Source organism: Mandrillus leucophaeus, unplaced genomic scaffold, assembly GCF_000951045.1.
Source record: "Mandrillus leucophaeus isolate KB7577 unplaced genomic scaffold, Mleu.le_1.0 Scaffold4, whole genome shotgun sequence".
Lineage (NCBI taxonomy): Eukaryota > Metazoa > Chordata > Mammalia > Primates > Cercopithecidae > Mandrillus > Mandrillus leucophaeus.
Genome location: NW_012104253.1, coordinates 4,676,172 through 4,683,458, shown reverse-complemented (window position 1 = coordinate 4,683,458; position 7,287 = coordinate 4,676,172). Strand labels below are relative to the sequence as shown.

Here is a 7,287-nt window from a genome sequence, read left to right as displayed (position 1 = left end):
GGAGCCGCGGGGGTGGTACGGTCCATCCGCGGGGTTTCCGACCCCCGCCCGCAGCCGGCTCCCGGCGGTTCAAGTTTCTGCGCCCAGAGGACGCGGCCTTGGCCAATCCCAGGGCTACAGGGCGCTTTTAAAATGCAGGTACGACTGCGGGGAGGGGGACGGTGGGAAAGGTAGGGCCGGGCTTCCCTTAAAGGCGACGCGCAGAAATAGCAGTCGAGCCCCCTCCCCGGCCCGCGTCCCCCGCCCTCCTCCCTCTCCCCAGATAAACAAATACCCACGATCTGGGCGACGGCGCCCCTTCTCCCTCCCGGGGGCACCAGAGTTCAGGGCAGTCGGAGACTCAGCGAACAATAGGACTGTGACATGGGGGTCGCTCTTCCCCGCGGCAGGGCGGCTCTTTGTCCCCTTCCCTGCCCCCAGGCTCCTCCGCCCCCGTCCCCACCCGGGTCTCCTGCCGGAGCGCGCAGCAGGGCTGCGTCTCCACTCCTAGCCCGGGGCTGAGCTAAGCGCTGGCGTCCGCGCCCCGGCAGGGCCAGGGCCTTGCCAGCCGCGTCCCGCAGCGTGGTCGGTACTCTCTGCCCCGATGGGGCGAGAGCGCCGGGAACCTGCCCCCAGCCCGCAGTGGCGCTCGGAGCCACGCTCCCCCTCCGCCCACTCGACCGCTAAGTCCCTGGGATTCGGGAGATAATCTGCAATTCGCGGGGTGGAAACCACTGGGAAGGTGGGAAGGTCTCCCACAGGGTCCTGAACGCCGGGGTCCGGGGGCGCCGAGCCGGCCACAGAACTGCCCACCGGCGGCCCTCGCGGGACCCCCGTCCTTCCCACTGCCTGTAAGTCTGTCTCGTTATCCTCCGGTCTCCAAAGCGCATTTACGGCGCGTCTACCGCCAGCAGGCGGGGTGGAGGGGTGTCCCTCCCCCGGAACCTGCAACGAGATCAAACCCGCGCACGCGACAGTGAGCGGCCCACTGCCAGGAGCGCGCGCCCGCGCAGCAGCTGATGCCCCGTTTACAGTTGCTACGCCATTCATTCAGCTGTGTACTCAGCGCCTACTCGCCGCGGGGCCTGCTCCAGCCCCGGGGAATTCTGCAGGGCACCGGACTGCCCTCTGCGAGGGACTTGGCGTCCTGGGAGCAGGATGGGGAGAAGACACACGAGCTAGATCACAATAAAACTTGTCTTAAGTGCTATGCGGGGCATTAAGTCGAGTTGCTGTCATAGAAAGCATAATCAGTTACTTTAGATCCAGCGGTCAGGGAGGTCGGGAGGCACATCGAAGCTGAAGTCTGATTGACAAGGTACAGAGATAAGGGGAAGGGCATTCCAGGCAGCTGGAACAGCCAGTGCCAAGGCCCTAGGGCTGGCCTGTTAGGGGCCTGTTCCAAGGCCAGTGGGACTGGGGGTTGGCCAGGGAAGAGGCGTGAGAGCTGAGGTCAGAGGTCAGAGATTAGAGGGGCCAGATCATGTATGATTCCAAGGCAGCTGGGGAGGCAGTGGGGGTTTTAGCAGGGAAGCAACATGACCTCGTTTACCTTTTTAAGAGGCTCACCCTGACCCACATGTGGAGAAGAGATGGAGGGGAGTACACAGAGCGGTCCAGATTCAATATCTCGTCTCCCACCCGTTCGCCAGTCTCTCCAGACAGATGGTCAGGAGAGGGTGGTGGGGAGAGGATGGGCTGAGCACAGCTTCCAAGGTTAAACCCAGGGATGCTGAGGGTCTCCCAGGATCTGCCCAAGTGAGCCAGCTCCTGAGGGGAGGGGATATCCTTCCCTCTGAGGCACTGCTCTGCTGGCCCAGCACAGCTCAGTTTGAGTTTAGAGAGGGAGGCGCTTTCAGCTTCTGCCTGGGGGAGCTGCAGGTCTGTCTTAACCCCCAGGAAGCCAGATTAACTTCAAGGAGCTCCTTGCAGGCTCCCTGCAGAATGAAGCCCGTGCAGAGTTGCTCCTGGGAGATTGAAGTGTAAACGTTGGATACACCATAGGAAAAACCCACCAGCTCACCAGGGAAGTTGCTGAGATAGCACTGTGCTTTGTGAGAACCCCCTCCCCATTCGTGCGCGGCTCCAGGTGGTTCCTCGGGCCTGTTATCTCTGCCCCCTGATCCTCCAGAGCTAGCAGCTTCCGCTGAACTTCCAAGAAAAAAGAGAAGCCTCTATCTAGATGGGGTTTATTTGCGTCATCTACAGGCTGTGTGGACCAAGGACCAAGAGTTCCTCTGTGGAGTCTTGATAGCTTTGCTCACGTCCTCAAGGTAAAACAAAGACAAAGTGCTAGCGGTGGTGGTACTGGGTGGCTTGAGGGAAGATCTCTCTGCTCCCCACACAAGGGCTGGGAATGCTTGGGCAAAACAGGATAGGACCAGAGGAGGTGAGAGGGCCCAGGGCTGAAACAGGGTCCTGAAGGAAAAGGGACTTCCAGGGCAGAGCCACCTCCCGGAGGGCCCATATAATAGGGTCCAGGAGTAGGTGTCATGCCCCCGGAGTACTCACAGCCCAACAGAACCAGGATCCCAAAATGTCACGTGAACGTGACTTTGCTTTTTTTTTTTTTTTTTTGTCTGAGACAGTGTCTCACTCTGTCTCCCAAGCTGGAGTGCACTGGCACAATCTTGGCTCAGTGCAACCTCAACCTCCAGGCTCAAGAGATCCTCCCACCTCAGCCTCCTAAGTAGCTGGGACCATAGGCACTACCATGCCTGGTTATTTTCTTTTTTCTTCTTTTTTTTTTTTTTCCATAGAGAGAGGGTCTCACTCTGTTTGCCAGGCTGGTCTCAAACTCCTGCGCGCAAGCAATCCAATCCTTCTGCCTCAATAACTTTGCTTCTTAAGCCCCCTGGTCATGACAATTCTGCTTTGTTACAAAAACAGTAAAACTGGCCGGGTGCGGTGGTTCACTCCTGTAATCCCAGCACTTTGGGAGGCTGAAGCGGGCAGATCATGAGGTCAGGAGATCAAGACCATCCTGGCTAACACGGTGAAACCCCGTCTCTACTAAAAATACAAAAAAATTAGCCGGGTGTGGTGGCAGGAACCTGTAGTCCCAGCTACTCGGGAGGCTGAGGCAGGAGAATGGCGTGAACCTGGGAGGCAGAGCTTGCAGGGAGCCGAGATCGCGCTACTGTGCTCCAGCCTCGCGACAGAGCGAAACTCCATCTCAAAAAAAGAAAAGAAAAGAAAACAGTAAAACCAAATCATGGTGCACTAACACAATCACACTCTAGGTGCCCAGGAAAAGTAGTTGTGAGTCTTTTAAAAATAAAGGTGCCCCACCAACATTCTACCCCCGTTTTTTAAAAGACTCTCCCAGGATATGTGTGTTCATTTGTGAGAGCCAGCAGGGGCTGAGAACAGGTACACTAACACGGGATAGACGCTAACACATGGTCGACAAAATACTCCAAAACCTAGGGCCTGTGGGGGGAGTGCTGGTACAAGCTGGTGACAAGCAGAGTGTACCCCTCACTTTCAGGGGGAATGGGCTTTCTTACTGTTTTCCATGGTTGGGGTTCTGAGCTCCAGCCCCAGAGGCGGTACCATTTGGTGTTTGCTGAGTGAATGTCAAACCTCTCAGTGCATGACAGACTGAGTCTGAGGCCTTCATTTTGAAGGTGAGGAAAAACAGAGCCCCAGAAGGGAGATGCCTTTCCCAAGGTCACTTTCATTTTTTAGCTCAGTGAACATAGAGGAAATCTATGAGTATATATGCATTTATGCACAAACACATTTAAATGGGCATGTATATACACATTGCAATGCATTGTGGTAAGTACCGCCAACGAGAATGGGCAGAACACATCATTATAGGAGCGTGCTCAGGCACTGGGAATGGCTTCCTAGAGGAGTTGAATCTTGAAGGAGTTTGTTGTCTTGTGGAATGGGGAGGAGGCTCCAGGTGGAGGAAGCAGCACAAGCAAAGGCCCAAAGGTGAGCAGGTGAGGGGTGTGGAGAGACACTATTACACCTTGCAGCTGGGGTATACAGGAGGGAACAGCAGGGTGGGGAAAGTCAGGAAGAGGTTGAGCGATGGAGCTGGCCAGAGGAGGGTTTTGTAAGCCTCAGAAGGAAGCTGGGCCCTTTCCCTGGGGCCTCTGATATCTAATAATAGCAATGACAACGACAATAACCAACAGCACCTGCCACTGATCCTGGACTCGGTATATGCCAATGATTCTAACCTGCCATCTTTTGAGGGTTATAATAAACCTATGAGAAGGTGTCATTAGCCCTTCGAGGACTGAACATGGGTTCTTGTTGGCTTGGTTGTTTGCCTCCAAGAAGCTCAGATCATTGGGCGTGAACTTACAGGCAGTGTTCAGAGGCTTGTGGACACCCAAGGACTCTGGTATGGCCAACAGAGTGTGTGGTGGTAGCTGAATCTTTTTCAGGACAGTGAGGCAGTGGTGGCTGACCAGGTCTGGGCCAGACTATGAGGTATCATCCTGAAAGGCTGCCAGCAGCAAGTCAGGGTCCACTGAAAAGTGGCTAAGTGTCACTAATATGGACAATGTTGACTGGGCACTTTCTAGGTACCCAGCACTGTGCTAGAGTTAGATTGTCTCACTGACTCCTCACTGATGTGGTAAGAACCCTCTGTTCCCATTTTATAGAGTAAGAAACTGAGGCTCACACAGGTTAAGTCACTTGCCCAGGGTCACGTGACTAGCAAGTGGCTGAATCAGGATTCGAACCCAGGACCATCTGAGCTCTGGACTGTATCTGACCCCACAGACTACTGTCTCCCACACCTCAGTTTCCCTTCTCAAGGAGGAGGAATGGGGTGGATGCTCTGCGGTGTCTCTTTCGCTGTGACTCTGGTTCTGTGATGCTGGGGGTCGGCAAGGTGCCTGGACCCATGTTCACCACCCACTTCCTGCTGCTTCAGACTCTTCCACATTGTGACCAAGGCTCCATGACTCTGATGCCTCTGGATGGCAACTGTGGTCAGAGCTCTCCAGCTATTTCTACTGATAGATCACTACATGTCATTGTCATTAGCTCAGTCTCCCAGCAATTCCATCACTGTCTGGCTGGGTGACCCTAGACTAGTCCCTTGTCCTCTCAGAGCCCCAGTATTCTCATCCAAGCCCTCCCTGACAGAGCTAGTGTCAAGCACTTGGCAGAGCTGTTGCAAAGCTCTGGGGAGGGGAGCCATGCTTCCTTTCCCATCCTCTGCACCAGGACTGTCTTCCCATTTTCCAGAGGCAAACACTGAGGTCCAGTGAAACAAGGATTGTCCAGGAAACCCCATGCTTGTCCCTGGCAGACTGTGCTACAAAGGATTCTGGGCATGGCCCTGGACTGCCACCTTCTTCCTTTTGGGGTGGGTCCAGCCCAGAATATGGAGATCCTCAAGAACACAGAGTTCAGGGGTCATGTGTCTCAACTCCCACATTTATAGGTGGGAAAACTGCATGAAGCTGGGACTACCAGTTTCCCTACATGCTGGACCCCCAGGGGCAGCAGTGAGAGGTCTAGGGCAGGATGGGCTCCTTCATCCCCACTGTTAACCAGTGTGCCAGGCAACTTTCTGGAGCTCAGGAAGTCCACACTGCACAGGACGGCTGCCTAGAACCGCTGATATCACAGGGCAAGGGTGAAGCTGAAGCCCAAAGGGCCTCATGTGTTGGCAAAAAGCCTCAAGTATCATCTGATGGCAGTGGGGAGCCACAGAAAGGCTTAGAGCAGAGGAGAGATCTGGCCAGACTTGTGTGTGATTAGAAAGGAGGAGGTTTGAGGGGAGATCCACTGAGACTAGCAGAGAAAGGGCTTTAAGGCCAGGCAGGCCAGAGCCAGAGCCAAGTGGGAATGGAAGTAAAGAGATCAATGGGGGCTCTCAGCATCTGAACCCCTCCCTTTCCATGACTTCCCAGCCAGAACCATGGAAATTCTCCCCCTGCCCCTTTAGCTGCTGACATCTCCTCACACCATCGCCTGATGGAGCAAGACAAGAGGGAGGCTCAACATACTGGGGCTGGGGATAGCAGAGCTGGCTATCGCCTCAATGCACTTAACATTATTCTTATGATGAGCTGGTTCATATTAACAGAGAACACTGAGAAGCATATGCCTGGGAGCCCACCACCCAGACTAAATTATCACTACTTCTGCTTCTGATGCTCCTGCAGCCCCTCCTGGTCACAGGTCGCAGCCTTCCCCGACCCAAGGGTATCTAGGAATCTCAGTGTTGTGTTGGTTATTCCTGTGCTTTCAGCTTACCATATTCCTCCCTTATAAGATCGTATTTAGACCAGGCACTGTGGCTCACACCTGTAATCCCAGCACTTTGGGAAGCCAAGGCAGGCGGATCACTTGAGGTCAGGAGTTCGAGACCAGCCTGGCCAATGTGGCAAAACCCCCGTCTCCACCGAAAATACAAAAATTAGCCGGGTGTGGTGGCAGGTGCCTGTAATCCCAGCTATTCAGGAGGCCGAGGCAGGAGAATTGCTTGAACCCAGGAGGCAGAGGTTGCAGTGAGCAGAGATGACACCACTGCACTCCAGCCTGGACAACAGAGCAAGACTCCATCACACACACACAGAAAAAGATAGTGTTTGATTTTGCATGCTTTTGAACTCTGTCTTCATGGTATGGTACTTCATGTGTTCATTTGCAGTGTGCTTCTGTGCTCATTATGTTGGCACACGTAGCTGTAGTTCATTCATTTTCATAGCCATATAGCAAGGTTGCTCAACCTCAGCATGTTTGTGAGGGTCTATTCTGTGCATTGTAGGACATTCACCAGCAGCCCTGGCCTCCACCCATTTGATGGAAGTAATACCCCTGTCCCCAATTTTAAAAACTAAAAATATTTTCATACATTGCCGAATTGCCCTTGGCTAAGAACCACTGCTATCTTAGATCCACTGCATGCATATATTACCTTTACTTTTCTCCTGTTGAAGGACATTTGTTTCTAGTTTTGTTTGTTCGTTTGAGACTCTGTCACCCAGGCCAGAGTACAATGGTTCAATCATGACTGACTGCAGCCTCAACCTCCTAGACTCACTCAAGTGATCCTCCTGCCTCAGCCTCCTGAGTAGCTTGTACTACAGGCTCTTACCACCTGAAATTTTTTTTTTTTTTTTTTTTTTGAGATAGTGCCATTGCTAGAGTGTAATGGCACTATCTTGGCTCACTGCAACCTCCGCCTCTGGGGGTTCAAGTGACTCCCATGCCTCAGCCTTCCGAGTAGCTGAGATTATAGGTGTCCACCACCACGCCCAGCTAATTTTTAGTAAAGACAGGGTTTCACCATGTTGGTCAGGTTGGTCTCAAACTCCTGACTTC

General features: G+C 53.7%; 1 long non-coding RNA gene across 1 annotated transcript in view; it reads left to right on the top strand.

Moving 5' to 3' along the window:
- The first annotated feature begins 78 nt into the window (after positions 1–78).
- LOC105547887 overlaps positions 79–7,287 on the top strand; it is a 31,589-nt gene continuing 24,380 nt past the window's right edge. Inside the window, exon 1 of the long non-coding RNA XR_001007301.1 lies at positions 79–138. This is a non-coding gene — a long non-coding RNA (uncharacterized LOC105547887). The remainder of the gene's footprint in view (positions 139–7,287) is intronic.